Source organism: Suricata suricatta, chromosome 8, assembly GCF_006229205.1.
Source record: "Suricata suricatta isolate VVHF042 chromosome 8, meerkat_22Aug2017_6uvM2_HiC, whole genome shotgun sequence".
NCBI lineage: Eukaryota > Metazoa > Chordata > Mammalia > Carnivora > Herpestidae > Suricata > Suricata suricatta.
Window position 1 is genome coordinate 54,237,382 of NC_043707.1, and position 12,372 is coordinate 54,249,753.

The window sequence follows — 12,372 nt, forward strand, 5'->3', positions numbered from 1 at the left end:
GTGTCTGGAGTCTTCAGGCCATCAGACTCAGGATTCACATTGATACCTTCCATTTTACTGGGTGATACACATTTGCCATTTTTGACCAGAATGTCAATCTTCCTTGAAACTGAATTAATAATTTAAAATCACAATATTTAAATTAGAAAATAAGTAATACTGTGGGCGGTGCATGGATTTTAACAAAAATCTTCAAGATGGTAGATGAAAAATCTGAAATTTTGAGAACCACTGCTTTAGAGGGAAAAAAATGTGGCTTTTTGTAGCCCAGCATCCGTGGTTGGAATCCCAGGTTTTAGTCCCAACACGAGCAATCACCAAATCCTATTTAATAGTTATTATTCCACATTTTCTCTCCCAGCTCTTCTTTAAAAAAATTTTTTTTAAATATTTATTCATTTATAAAGGACAATGTGAGCAGGGTAGGGGCAGGGAGAGAGGGAGGAGAGAAGCAGACACAGAATCCAAACCAGGCTCCAGGCTCTGAGCTGTCAGCATAGAGCCTGATGTGGGGCTTGAACTCACAAACTGCAAGATGGTGATTTGAGCTAAAGTTGAGTCAGGCGCTTAACCGACTGAGCCACCCAGGTGCCTCTCTCTCCCAGCTCTTCTTTCCTCTGCTGTTTGTTTTCCTCCTCCTAGTTCCCACAGGAAACAAATGTGCACATCTGGCTCTAACCTACTTTCTGATTCTTATCTTCCACCAAAAAAATCTAGTTGAAGTGGAAATTTCCTATTTTTTAAGGATGACCTGTGTCCACACTGATGTCTGACTTACTAGCACTACTTGCCTGGTGTGCTGATGGCCCTCTGTCAACTCACCATCACTTCCCTCTAAAAGGCAGAGGGGAAACCAGAAAATGCTTTTCCCAGAATTCCTTTCCCTGAATGGATGTAGGAGGGTTTGCCAAGGAAAAACACTAATTCAAAGAGTAGGAACCCATAAGGGCAGGTGAAGTCATTACGCTCCAAGCACGGTGGCAGGCAGGCACTGAGATCCAGTAGGTGGGATTCCCCACCCCAGCCCCTCATACTTGTGAGAATTTCCCCATCTCCATCTAAAGCTAGTGGCTTTCTTGACTTTTGATCCCAGGTTTCCCCTCGGTTGTCTAAGCCTCTGGTTCCTATGCTAAACACTTCATGCCTGATATACATCAAGTGGCCTTTGCTGTTTAGACTGACACCTAACTGACCTACTTGGTATGTTTTTTCTCTTCCAAGGGCTTCTTTCTAAGTCTTACCCATCAATCAAAGTCCCAGCTTAAATCCTATCTTCCAGAAAACTTTTCTTCTCCTTCTCTCTGATTTGGAGATTTTCTTTTTTCTTCCTCACTTTCTGCTTTTCTAATGTACTTCTCTTCCTTTCTGTTTCCTTCCTTTCTCTCTTCTTTCTATTGCTCTGCTTCTTTCTGTCTCTGTTTCTCTATTCTCCCTGCCTCTGTATTCCTGTCTCTGTCTTCTCTTTTCTTGATCCTTTTTCTTAACTTCCTTCTTTTCCTTCCTTCCCTTCTCTTTCTTTCTTCTTTCTTGCTTCTTTCTTTAAATACTTTTTGAACAGTTACCCTTGTGCTGCTTATCTATTATTGCATAACGACCACCTCACAGTCAGCCTGTAAACCAAGGGGGCTGTTTCATCATGTGCATAGATTTTTCATGAGTCAGGAATTTGGACAGGGCATGCAAGGATTACTTGTCTCTAACCACTCCTGTGAGCGCCTCCTATGGGAAGACTCAGATATCTGAACAATCTGGAAACTTTCACTCAAATGTCTGGTCTCAGCTGGGCCAATCTCCATGTATCTCAAACTTTCTTATATCATGGCAGGTAAGTTCTGAGAAAGAACATCCCAGGAATTAGAGTTGAGTGGCTGAATATTCTAAGAGAACTAGGAGGAAGCTTGTGGCTTTTTATTTCTTGGCTTCAGAAGTCACATAGGGTCACTTTTGCTGTACTCTGCTGGTTAAGCAGACACAAGTCTCTCTAGATCTAAGATGTGGAGACTATGACCCTATTTATTGACGGGGAAGAATCAAAGATTTATGAGGCCATATTTTAAAATGCTTATACTGTTATAGCAAATACTTGACCCCCAGAAAGAGACAAGCTACACACACTTGGGGAATTAAAAAAGACCATTTATTTCACATGGGGGCTAGCCCAGTGGAGTCACCTCGAAAGGCTGAGCCTTGAGCCCTGGTGCTCGCCTCCTTTTATGGGTGGGATTGCCGGAGCTCAAAGGAAAAAAACGGTGGGGGGTGGGGAGGGCACTTATCGGTTGAGCTATGCTGGCATTTGGCTGATCCAGGAAGCAGGCATGATTACAGAAACCAAAAGTATGCAAAGGGAGTGGCCAGCCAGTCTTGGACTTGGACTTGGACGTCTGGCTGGCCTTCTTTATCTGTTCTTGCCAGATTTTCTTCTTAGTATGTATATGCCAAGCCCCAGTGAGATGCTATGCTTTAAAAAAAAGATGAATAATAGATTGTCTTTTTATTTCCTCGGGGTGCTTTGTTGGTTCATTTGTTTGTAAACATGCAGCAAAACCTTTATTAACCTTCCGCAGAGATTCAGTAATGACTGAAACTGGTCATTTAAAAGTTTTTTAATGTTTTTTATTTATTTTTGAGAGACAGAGACAGCACGAGCAAGGGAGCGTCAGAGAGAGAGGGAAACAGAATCTGAAGACAGGCTCCAGGCTCTGAGCATCAGCACAGAGCCCGACACAGGGCTCAAACCCACAAACCGCAAGATCATGACCTGAGCTGAAGTCAGACACTTAACTGATGAGCCACCCAGGCACCCCTAACACTGGTCATTTCTAAACTTAACTTGGGTGAATGGCAAGAGTGCAGCATAATACCATCATTGGACACTGTGAAGACAAGCTTGAAGGATTGACAACCACTTCTTCAGATGTAGGTCCTGGGGCAGTGGGTTCTGGATGCTGTGGTCAGAAGCATGTGGCCATTTCCCCGCTGCGTCCCTGGGGGGCCGAGCCTCTGCTACTTGGGGGGGTGGGGGGGTCTTCTCTATGCTGGATCTTGTCCTTTATCTTTAAAAAATTTTTTTGTTTATTTATTTTTGAGAGAGAGAGAGACCGAGAGAGTGGGGAAGTGGCAGAGACAGGGAGACATAGAAACCTAAGCAGGCTCCAGGTTCTGAGTTGTCAGAACAGAGCCAGACGCAGGGCTCAAACTCACAAACCGTGAGATCATGACTTGAGTGGAAATCAGATGCTTAGTTCACTGAGCCACCCAGGTGCCTCCTTGTCTTTTATCTTCTTGATGGTAGTTCTGGGCTCCCCCTCCGGGACCATGGTCTTTACAGTCTGGACTATTGACTACTAAATGCACTAACATGTTACAATAATAATTTCTTTTTTTGTGTAGCTCTGCACCCACGGGGATTTTTCTGAAAACATGCATCTTATTGTATATTGCACTGTTATTTTTATATCTAGCATATTCTTCTATTAGTACTTTCAGGGAATTTAAGTGAATTTTGTACATTTGACAGTAGCTTACACAGTGTCATGTCCCGAGCATGATTTTCACAGACATTAATTGAATTGGATTTTCTCTGTATATAATAAGAATTTTAAATATTAAATGTTTCAAAGAAATGGCTCTAAATGGTTCATACAATGTTGGTCCGTATCAAATTTTCAGTTATATTTAGTGACTCTCACAGATTGTACAGTTTATTGCAAACCCGTTTCTTCCACAAAGCATGGTGAGCCCTGTACAACACTGGGCTAGCCACAGGAGTAAACCTTAACCTTGGCAGACATAGAGCCTGCCTTCCCAGAGCATACGATGTGAAGACAGGTGCAAATGAGGAACCTGCAGCTACTTTATAATGACAGATTGGTAACTTTCAGGCACATGCAGAACAAAGGAAAAGTGGCAACTCGCTTGAACACAGAGAGAAAAACTTTCAAGGGTAAAGGTTATGAAAGTGGGGGTATAGGTAGCCAGCATGAGTATGATTTGGGGATTCCGATAAGACAAAGCATTCCAGACAGCGTGAACAACTCTCATCATGCATAACATGGAGCTGGAAGAGATGAGTAAGGAAGTGGGAAATGGGGATGTGACAGCAAGAGGTACGAGACGGAACCACTAAATTTGTAATGTATAAGCTAAGTGTGATTTTAATCCTGAGGGAAATGGGGAATCATTGAGAGATTTTAAGCAAGTGAACCAGCAGAATCAGAATTATGTTTAGAGCAGGTACTGAGAGGCACCCTGCAGGAAGAGCTGTTACAAGGCCAAGAAGAGATAGCAGCCTGATTTTTGTAAGCAACACCGAAGATGGAGAAAGTTGAATTGCTTTAACAAATATTTAGAAGATGAAATCAATAGAAGCTGGTGATTGAATCTGTGGAACAAACAGGAAAATTAAAGGAAAGAGCCAAGGATGACCCCAACAGTTTTCTGGGTTGAACAACTCCATTGATGACAATGCCATTCACTGAGAATCAGTGTTGGAGGAGGAAGAAGTTTGGAGGGGAGAAGTGGTTCAATGTTGCATATTGTGGCAGACACTGTACTGGGACCCCAAAGAGGTCCACGTCCGGATTGCCAAAAGGGACTTTGCAGATGCAGTTAAATTAAGGGCTTTGAGGGGCCCCTCACTGGCTCAATCAGTTAAGTGTCTGATTCTTGTTTCGGCTCATGTCATGATCTCACGGTTGGTGGGTTTAAGCCCTGCATTGGGCTCTGCGCTGACAGTGTGGAGCCTACTTGGGATTCTGTCTCTCTCTCTGCCTCTCCTTTGGTCTCTCTAAAAACAAAGAAATAAACTTTAAGAATATATAAATTAAGGACCTTGAGATAAAGAGAGTTTCCTGGATAGCACAGGTGGGCCCTATGTAATCATCAGAAGAAGGAGGTAGAAAAGTCAGAGTCAGAGACGGAGACGCAGTGGTGGAAGCAGAAGCTGGAGTGGTTGAGAAATAACTGAGGCTGGAAAGGCAAGGAAATAAATTCTCCCCCACAGCTCCCAGAAAGAACACACAGTCTTGCCGACACACTGAGTTTAGGACTTCTGACCACCAGAACTGTAAAAGAATAAATTTGTGTCATTTTAGACTGCTGCATTTGTGATCATTTGTTACGAGGGCCACAGAGAAGAGAAGTAATACAGGCATGAGGTTTATGCTCTGTGGGATGTTCGACTCAGAGATCTGGTAAGTGATTGGACAGGTGTGTCTGATGCTCAGGAGAGAGGGGGAGAACAGGGCACTGAGAATGGAGAAGCACCAGTATAGAGTTGGTGCTGGAAGCAAGGTGTTTGGAAGATAACCCATGGATGGGAGTGTGGAATCAAAAGGGTTCCCCAAATAGAATGTAAGGCAACCCCAACCTTTAGGAATGGATAATAACAAAGGAAACTGGTAAGTAGCCTGTAGAGTAGAAGGAGGATAAACAGAGGGAGGGTCAGGGGAGTATGAGGGGAGAAAATATTTTAACTGTGGGGATTTGGTTATTAATGTCAGATGCCACTCTGCTCTGATCCATTTTGATACATGTCATGATGGTTACTAATTGGACAAAGTTTGATGCATATAATAAGAAGTGATTTATGGAATTTTCTAATTTATTCAAAGGAAAACATGCTAGTTTATTTGGGGGGAAAAGCAACAAGATATGTAGAAGTCTCCAAACAATAGAATGGTTTAAATTACTTAATTGGACTCTAGATGGGGTTCACAATGCTATAAAAATTTGTAACACACACAAACACACACACACACACACAGACACACACACACACACCGAACCAAAACAAAACCAAAATAAAGCAAAACCAGTGTTACACTAAATGTAATGGAAAAAATAGCTTAAACAGGAATATATCTTTGGTAGACTAGGAAATGATGAAAGGTTTTAGGTCAACACTCATGAGAAAAGGTATGGTGATGTTTTAAACAATCGAGTATTCAATTTAGTGAGTCCTTTATCAAATATATATTAATCACTTACTATCTGCCAGTTAATGCCAAATAAGGAAGGGTAAAATATTAGGAAAGAGACGGTATGACTGCTATCCTATTTATTACTTATCTCCCACTGAAACTGTGATTGACTAGGTGACAACATCCTTACCATGTCCTTTTCTTGGTAATCCAAATTTTAAGAGTTGGTTTAAATGATGGGATGTTTTATTTATTTAACCATAAAGCAAAAGGAATTATGCTACAAAAACAGAAAGACAGACAGACAGACAGACACACACACACACACACACACACACACACAATAGCTTAGATTACCTTAAAGACGGGTAAGCAAATGGCTATAACACAGGCAATTTTATGTATGTGCAGCAAGTATGTATCTATGTATCTGTCTGTGTATGTATCTGTCTGTCTCTAGATATCTAGGTAGATAGATAAATAGATACAGATATAAAATACAAAAAAGTGTGGATGACCTGTTTGGTATAAATTGGTATAATCAAAGTTTAAGTGATAAAACTAATCTTTCCCAAATATTTTATTTGATCAATCCACATATATAAGTACTACATAAAAGAGAGACTGACCTGTGAAATATACTGTCAAGCATCAGAGATTAAATTGGTTTGTTCTGTTAATTCTGTGAAGCGCACACAGGAGAAATGATATGGAAGTGTTTAGGGAGGTGAATGATAATGGGAGGGTCTTGGCAGTTGGCGCTGGGAAGCAGTGAAGCAAAGCTAAAGGGAAGATTCAGATGCTCTCTAGCATAAGAAAATAAAAGAAAGTAATCAAAAGTTGAATATTTTTTCCTTGGAAAAATAGGCAGTTTCACTGAATCCTTCCTGGAATGATTATGAGTTGGAAATAGGTGAACTTGAATCATGGTAATCAATTGAAGGGAATTAAATATGTCATCCTGATGACCAACAAAGATGAGAAGAGATAATGCATGAATTTAGCTAGTTTTAGAAACTAGGTCAAAGTTCATGATCTAAATAAAACAACAACAGAAATGAATCATTTTAACTGAGAATTTGCTATATTTATTGGTATAAATATGCATTCTCTACGTATACAAGCACATTTCTATAAAAGTTGATAATGCCTTTTAATTCCCTGGCGATACTGTAAATATAACAGAGCCCTTATCCTTATAGTTAGTACTATATAACCAGAACACATAAGATAGAATTTTTATCCTTGATTTCCAAATTCTCCCCATAAAAAGCACTCAGATAAATAAACCCAATTATGCAGGCAATCTTGGAATTCTATTTAACAAATGATGCAAGAAAGGAATTTATTTAGCTAATTTATATGGAGTGGCTCTCCCGACAATTTCTCCTAGACCTAAAAATTCTTAAGAACAAAAGTCCTCTTCAGCCTTAACAAACTGTCCCACCAATGGCCTTTTGCACAGGAAGAAGAAATGAGTAAGATTGAAATTGTTAGGAGTGCCATCCTTATAATCAAATGTGGCTTTGGGAAAAAAAGGCTCAGAAAGTAACCCTTATCCTTGAGAAATAATGACCACTTTACCTGAGTGGGCTAATGGCTGGAAGGAAGCCTTTGGATAATGAGCTCTCCTAGAAGACTATCTGCTCAGCTTGTACCAGGAAGCAGACGATGATGACACGGGGAGCTGAAGTGTCCTTGCATACAAGTTCTATGCTGGAAACAAGGTCAGATATATTGCTTCCATTTGAAATAAGAAGGGGCACTCAAGAACCAGAAATTTCCTGGGAGAATGCCTAGAAATGTATAGCAAGTAGACATATTTCTGATGAACCTTCTAGCCCCTTTGAAGATGCCCTGCCTTGACCTCCATTAGCAATAGCTGCACAATGCTGCAGAGACACAGGTGTTCTGGAATTCGATCTTCCAAACCAGCCAAGTGCTGTTTTTTCTTTTGAGGCTATAATGATGGTTGTGGTCTGGGAGATGATGAGCACTATTACACTGTGCTCTATTTTAGCGAGTGTTAAATAATGAATAATACAACGGGAGATACATATTTAAGAATGCCTACATGCCCTTATCTTTCCACTCCACAGTGTGGAATGGTTTATTCTTAATTATTTGAACGCAAGCCTTGGCTAATCAGAATTCTTTCTTTTAAGTTTTCTTCACACTAAATTTACCACATACTTTCCATTTAAATAATTTTTCATCTATCTGGGCTTGAAATTATGAATATTTTTCTTAAGTGTGAAAAGTTATTACCCTGTAGACTAATTAGGATGGCCATCCTTAACTCTCCTAAATGAGTTTAGGAAAAAAAAAAAAGAGGACCCATAGTGACAAATACAAATTTAGAGATAGTTCAGTTGAAAGTGAAAGTTTTATTGGAAATGATGTCATCGAAAGGAAGCATTACTTAGAAATAGATTTTCATATTAAGTCTGTCTTTGCGGCAAAGGTACTTTTTATGCATTCTATAATGGCGTCTCTTTTTCTTTCCCTGTAATATTCATTAAGGTTTGTTTCAATACAACATTCCCTACTCTCTAAACTCATTTGTTAATGAAAGCAGATTCACATGCTAATGTTTGCATTAACTCTTAGGATTCCATTACTTGAAAGTGGAAAGCCTAAGAGGGTTTGGAAAGTTTTAGGTATATCTGTTTCTTTCTCAATGTTTTTATGGCAATATAGGTAGGACACTATGTGACATGAATTGCTGATGATTGCAAATTTATTTTAAAATTGGAGTGGAAATAAGAAATTGAGAGGACACGTGGAAGAATTTTTTAATAAAAGAGATGAGCTTTTATGAGATCAATATGATTACACAATGGTAACTATAGTACTAGTAACATCTACTCTGAGCACTTAGGTCAACAGAAGTAGTTTAAGCATTTATAGAAGAAATGTATAGGAATGTAAGTCAGGATGGATTCTTTGATCTGAAATTGAGCAAATATGTTCTAACATCTTGTCTCAGTGTTGAAAGCAGCAAGCCTACCTACATGCTGGAGAAAAATAGTTCCCTATTTTCCCACAGACAGCCTTCACGAGGGCGCTATCAAAGCCAAACTCAATACTGTGTGGTCAAGCTTTAAAAGCATCATCGCAACATGACAAAAAGGCTTTCATAAATGCCAAATGTACCATGGTTTAACCGCTTACCAAGTGGCCTTCTGTAGTGTAATGCAACATTAATCATATCAAACAGAGAAAAGAATTCAGAACTAGACCTGTCCTTTTATGTGTCAATTGAAATACTTGGCTTGATTTAATTAGTCAGTTGCTTTTGATGGAAGACTAGGGAGATTGCGAGGAAGTTGTGTGGTACATTATTAATTCTCTACATCTTTATTGTCATGCCAAACCTAGTTATCCCATTTTGAATTCTCTATGTCCCCTTCCCTGGCAGTGACATCTGTTATGGCTGCTGTGACCACTTTTTTTTTCTTTCCTGACTGAGAGGGCAGGCAAGCAGCTGCTGCCCTTCCTAATACCTAGCAAAGGAGCGGTGGGCAGAGGGATCCTAATGACTGAGCAGGTCTCTCTCAGGGTGGCAGGTGTCTCTCCTTCTGGAAGTGATCAAGTCCTTCTCACTCAAGAAGCTGGTCTTTGACGTTGTTCTTTGACTTGACAACCAAAAATCCTTCTCTGCTTTTCCTGGATGAGCCAGTAATGACCTCTTTCTAAAGTCAAAATATTGACTGTTACTTACACATTCAATCACAGGTTGTCACATTGAGCCGCAGTGTTTTCCTCCCAGAATTCTGAGGATGCTCATGCGCATTATGTTCCGCTTATCGCATGCCTGCTCATATCCATGGTGCGTGGGTCTATACAGATTTCAAGAATGATCACTTGCAGGTAACCATGATGGATCAAGATACTACATGGCACTCTCACACCTAGAATAATAATTTTTCTTCCAGTTCCTATAAAAATCAGTGATTTTCTTAAATAAGTGAAGTTTTCATGCTTCTCACATTTTTATTTTATTGACTTCCAGCTCCAGATTTCTCTCTTACTGAAGCACCCTCCTCATCAATTGCAAACTGTCAACCAAGTCTACACAATATTGCCTTCCTTCCATCACTGAGTCCCATTCAATTAAATACATCATACAGAAACATCAGAACTAGGAAGAATCACCAAGGAAAAATAATATTAAGGCAGAGTTGGTTTTGATTTTGTTGTTGTTTTTTGCCCACCTTAAGGGTTAATCCAACTGAGCTAGATTAAATTGACTAGTGCTAAGACATATCTTTTAAAAAACCATCTCTGCAACTGGGAGAATATAATTCATATTTTTGTCAGAGTTGCACTCAAGTATTTGTCAAGATGTATGACTCAAAGTTTGGTAAGGCTTTCTTAAAATATATTTTTATCATTATTTCCAAACATTGTGAAGTGGTGCTCATTGTGTTTATTTGCATAATTCCTTAAGCCATATGATTACAGAAGTCTTTTGACTTTTAACTTTTGTTTAAATTTTTATTCTATTTTGGAAAGAGAGCACAGTGAGGGAGGGGCTTAGTGAGAGGGAGGAACAGAATCTGAGGCAGGCTCTGTGCTCAGCTCAGAGTCCAATGTGAGGTTCCATCTCACATCAGTTAGAACATGACTGAGCCAAAATCAAGTCAGATCCTTAACCAGATGAGCCACCCAGGTGCCCCTGGAAATAAGACTTTTGAATCCTCCTATGAAAGCTGAATGAACCAAGCCTCATAAGGGTCAAATAACTGGCTCATGTGAGAGGCAGAGATGGAATTTTCATCCAGATTTTTGACTAAGAATAATATTTTCCCTGTTATAGTCTAGCTTCCTCTGATTTTGTTCAGACCATATTTTTGGTGATGTTTCTTTAAATAATCATGAAGGAAAAAGACTATCAAGAGTGGGATTTGTTGTGGTTCCAGGTTTATAATTGTCACAAAGGTCAAAGGTAAGTGCAGTTTAATTTGCTTATTTTTCTTTATATTTTGTATTTGCTTCATTATTTTGTATTATATTACAGTATTTTAATCATTTTATATGAATATTTTTGGGTTGTGGAACGAATCATCTGAATTTCTATTTCTTAGGGGGAAATTCACTTTGATATATAAATGCTTTGGATTACAAGTGTGTTTCTGGTATGAATTATGCTCACATACCAAGGTTTTACTGTAATTGTAATAAAAACACATTGACCAGTGCCAGGACAGATGCTACTGTGTCCATTTAAAGGAAGAAAACAGGTGGCACTCTGATTTAGAAAAGTTTCCTCTCTCTTCCCTGAAAAACCCCAAGGTCAGCTTGTTTGCCAATCCTTAATTACCCTAACCCTACAAAACCCTGAGAGTGAGAACTAATTGGAAAGAAGATTTATTTATTTCTTTATTCTTTATTTAAAAAAGAATTTTAATTCAAATACAGTTAACGTACAGTGATATTTGTTTCAGGTGTACAATATAATGATTCAACAAGTCCACACATCACCGTGTGCTCATCATGACAAGTGTACTTCTTAATACCCATCACCTGTTTAATGTTTAACCCAATCCCCCCACCCCTACCCTCTGGTAACTATTAGTTTATTCTCTATAGTTAAGAGTCTGTTTCTCAGTCTCTCTCTCTCTCTCTCTCTCTCTCTCTCTCTCTCTCTCTCTTTGGTTTCTTTTGCTCATTTGCTTTGTTTCTTAAATTCCACATATGAATGAAACCATCTGGCATTTGTCTCTGATTTATTTTGCTTAGCATTGTATTCTTTAGCTCTATCCATACCATTGCAAATGGCAAGATTTCACTGTCTTTTATGACTGAATAATATTCCATTGTTTGTATACAAACAGATCTTTTTTATTCATTCATTTATCGATGGACACTTGGAAGAAGGTCCTTTTAGAGCATGAGTCCCTTCTCCATTCTCTGGCCATTGAATAAATTACGTGTGGGCCATCAAATACTGTTTTGTTAATTGGCTATTTGGTCAATGATATTGAGTAGGGAAAGAACCTACCACTTTGGTAAGAAGCTCATCATGATCTATAATCTGTAAAGGAGTACTCAGCTGTGGGGCCCAAATCAGAACAGGCTCATTTTGCTGCTGTCCTAGAATAATATTAGGGATACCACAGATTCCATTGTTAAGTCACCCGTTTGGCATTTATTTTCCTTTTAAAAGTTTTATTTATTTATTTTTATTTTAAGAGAGAGAGAGAGAGAGAGAGAGAGAGAGAGAGAGAGAGAGAGAGAGAGAGAGAACGCACAAGTAGGGGAGGGACATAGAGAGAGGGGGAGGGAGAGAATCTCAAGCACTCTCCATGGTGTCAGTGCAGGCATGCAGTGGGATCTCACAAACTGTGAGTCTGTGACCTGCACAGAAATCAAGAGTCAGATGCTTAACCTACTGAGCCACCCAGCACTCCTGTTCTGTTTATTTTCTGATACTGAAATGCTTACC